General features: G+C 62.0%; 1 non-coding gene across 1 annotated transcript; it reads left to right on the top strand.

Moving 5' to 3' along the window:
- Window positions 1–2,133: 2,133 nt before the first annotated feature.
- LOC141980370 (5S ribosomal RNA) lies at window positions 2,134–2,252 on the top strand. The gene has a single exon (XR_012637524.1). It is a non-coding gene; the product is annotated as a 5S ribosomal RNA (ribosomal RNA).
- The last annotated feature ends 1,466 nt before the right edge of the window (window positions 2,253–3,718 follow it).

Below are 3,718 nucleotides of genomic sequence, written 5' to 3'. Positions count from 1 at the left end.
CCTGAACGCCAGACGCCCCCTGCGGTCGGGGGCGCCGGCCCGCGAAGGACCCTTCCCGTCGCGAACGTGAGCGCCACATCGATCGGAAGGCGAGAGAGGAGCGGGCCCCCCCTCCCTCCGGGGGGCGCCGACAGTCGGAGTTCGCATCCCGGCCACCGGGCCTGCACCGGGGGTGCGAGGGGACGACGGGGTCCCCGGAGGAAAAGAGCCGGAAAAGGGGGGGCTCGGGGGGGCCGGGGGCCGCCCCACCTGCCAACGTGCCCCTGTCCCCCCTCACAAGATCGGGTACAACGCGCAGATTGGTCCCCGAGGCTCATCTCTGGTTCTCACAGGTTCCGAAAAACCTGTTCTCAGAAATCTCCTCGCACCCGTCAAAATGAACTAGTCGAAAAATCCAACCGCCAATTTAGGGGGACCAATCTGAAATCCTATCCGACCTCCTGGTTCTCTCGGTCGGCCGAGGGCACTTTTGGCGACCCCATCCGGACTTCCGTGAGACTGCCGGCCATCAGGTCAACCCGTCACTTTGAATGGGGTTGACCTGATGGCCGAGCAGGGACTTAGACATTTTTTCAGCCTTTTCCTCGGGGTTGACCTGGTGTCCCGGGGGGACTTAGACATTTTTTTCAGCCTTTTCCTCCGGGTTGACCTGGTGTCCCGGGGGGACTTAGACATTTTTTCAGCCTTTTCCTCCGGGTTGACCTGGTGTCCCGGGGGGACTTAGACTTTTTTTCAGCCTTTTCCTCCGGGTTGACCTGGTGTCCCGGGGGGACTTAGACTTTTTTTCAGCCTTTTCCTCCGGGTTGACCTGGTGTCCCGGGGGGACTTAGACATTTTTTTCAGCCTTTTCCTCCGGGTTGACCTGGTGTCCCGGGGGGACTTAGACTTTTTTTCAGCCTTTTCCTCCGGGTTGACCTGGTGTCCCGGGGGGACTTAGACTTTTTTTCAGCCTTTTCCTCCGGGTTGACCTGGTGTCCCGGGGGGACTTAGACTTTTTTTCAGCCTTTTCCTCCGGGTTGACCTGGTGTCCCGGGGGGACTTAGACTTTTTTTCAGCCTTTTCCTCCGGGTTGACCTGGTGTCCCGGGGGGACTTAGACATTTTTTTCAGCCTTTTCCTCCGGGTTGACCTGGTGTCCCGGGGGGACTTAGACTTTTTTTCAGCCTTTTCCTCCGGGTTGACCTGGTGTCCCGGGGGGACTTAGACATTTTTTTCAGCCTTTTCCTCCGGGTTGACCTGGTGTCCCGGGGGACTTAGACATTTTTTTCAGCCTTTTCCTCCGGGCTGACCTGGTGGCCGAGCGTCTCGCCGTCCGCGGCCGGAGCTAGAGATGCCCCCCCCCCCCAGGCCAGCCTGCGAAGCCGCGGCCAGGATCGGGCCCCTGGAAGTCTGACTAAAAATTTTCACCGACCCCAAAAACGGTTAGGGGGGGCCTCATAAAGCCTCCGGAGCGAAAAAAAAAAAAACGGAAAAAAGGATCGGGCCCACCCGAGGCAGGGGAGTCAGTAAGGGAAAGGGGACGAGGCGGCCCGGAGCCGGGTGCCCGGAGCCGGGTGCCGGCGGCCAGGATCGGGCCCCTGGAAGTCTGAAAAATTTTTTTCACCGACCCCCAAAGTGGTATTGGGGGGGGCTCATAAAGCCTCCGGAGCGAAAAAAAAAAAAAAACGGAAAAAAGGATCGGGCCCACCCGAGGCAGGGGAGTCAGTAAGGGAAAGGGGACGAGGCGGCCCGGAGCCGGGTGCCCGGAGCCGGGTGCCCGCGGCCAGGATCGGGCCCCTGGAAGTCTGAAAAAAATTTTTTCACCGACCCCCAAAGTGGTGTTGGGGGGGGCTCACGAAGCCTCCGGAGCGGAAAAAAAAAAACGGAAAAAAGGATCGGGCCCACCCGAGGCAGCGGAGTCAGTAAGGGAAAGGGGACGAGGCGGCCCGGAGCCGGGTGCCCGGAGCCGGGTGCCCGCGGCCAGGATCGGGCCCCTGGAAGTCTGAAAAAAAAATTTTCACCGACCCCCAAAGGGGTGTTGGGGGGGGGCTCATGAAGCCTCCGGAGCGAAAAAAAAAAACGGAAAAAAGGATCGGGCCCACCCGAGGCAGGGGAGTCAGTAAGGGAAAGGGGACGAGGCGGACCGGAGCCGAGTGCCTACGGCCATACCGGACGGAAGGCCCCCGATCCCGTCCGATCTCGGAAGGTAAACCGTCCCGGGCCTGGCTAGTACTTGGATGGGTGACCGCCTGGGAATCCCAGGTGCCGTAGGCAGCTTTTCCCGCTGCGAGCCAGCTCTCTCCTTTTCTGGGGAACAAGGGCAGGGTCGCCCTGCCAGGGGCCCTGGGGCTGAAGTCCCTGCCGGCCACCAGGTCAACCCGGAGCCTGCCCCTCTGCGGCCAGCAGGTCAACCCCATACCGGCAGGGGGTTGACCTGGTGGCCGGGAAGCAGAGCGGCCAGCAGGTCAACCCCATACATTCAGCGGGTTGACCTGGTGGACGGGAAGGAAAGCGGCCAGCAGGTCAACCCCATACTTTCAGCGGGTTGACCTGGTGGCCGGGAAGGAAAGCGGCCAGCAGGTCAACCCCATACATTCAGCGGGTTGACCTGGTGGCCGGGAAGGAAAGCGGCCAGCAGGTCAACCCCATACATTCAGCGGGTTGACCTGGTGGCCGGGAAGGAAAGCGGCCAGCAGGTCAACCCCATACATTCAGCGGGTTGACCTGGTGGCCGGGAAGGAAAGCGGCCAGCAGGTCAACCCCATACATTCAGCGGGTTGACCTGGTGGCCGGGAAGGAAAGCGGCCAGCAGGTCAACCCCATACATTCAGCGGGTTGACCTGGTGGCCCGAAAGCAAACCGGCCACCAGGTCAACCCGGAGCCTGCCCCCGCGGGCAGGGGCCAAGCGGACCCCCCTCCGCCCGGGCTTGCCCTGCTCCGAGCCGGGGCTTAATCCCCGTCCGGCCACCAGGTCAACCCGGAGCCTGCCCCTCTGCGGCCAGCAGGTCAACCCCATGCCGGCAGCGGGTTGACCTGGTGGCCGGGAAGGAAAGCGGCCACCAGGTCAACCCCATACTTTCAGCGGGTTGACCTGGTGGCCGGGAAGGAAAGCGGCCACCAGGTCAACCCCATACTTTCAGCGGGTTGACCTGGTGGCCGGGAAGGAAAGCGGCCAGCAGGTCAACCCCATACATTCAGCGGGTTGACCTGGTGGCCGGGAAGGAAAGCGGCCAGCAGGTCAACCCCATACATTCAGCGGGTTGACCTGGTGGCCGGGAAGGAAAGCGGCCAGCAGGTCAACCCCATACATTCAGCGGGTTGACCTGGTGGCCGGGAAGGAAAGCGGCCAGCAGGTCAACCCCATACATTCAGCGGGTTGACCTGGTGGCCGGGAAGGAAAGCGGCCAGCAGGTCAACCCCATACATTCAGCGGGTTGACCTGGTGGCCGGGGAAGGAAAGCGGCCAGCAGGTCAACCCCATACATTCAGCGGGTTGACCTGGTGGCCGGGAAGAAAAGCGGCCAGCAGGTCAACCCCATACATTCAGCGGGTTGACCTGGTGGCCGGGAAGGAAAGCGGCCAGCAGGTCAACCCCATACATTCAGCGGGTTGACCTGGTGGCCGGGAAGGAAAGCGGCCAGCAGGTCAACCCCATACATTCAGCGGGTTGACCTGGTGGCCGGGAAGAAAAGCGGCCAGCAGGTCAACCCCATACATTCAGCGGGTTGACCTGGTGGCC

Source organism: Natator depressus, unplaced genomic scaffold, assembly GCF_965152275.1.
Source record: "Natator depressus isolate rNatDep1 unplaced genomic scaffold, rNatDep2.hap1 scaffold_100, whole genome shotgun sequence".
Lineage (NCBI taxonomy): Eukaryota > Metazoa > Chordata > Testudines > Cheloniidae > Natator > Natator depressus.
The sequence above is the reverse complement of the archived record's forward strand: the minus strand, read 5'-3'. Positions and strand labels throughout refer to the sequence as shown.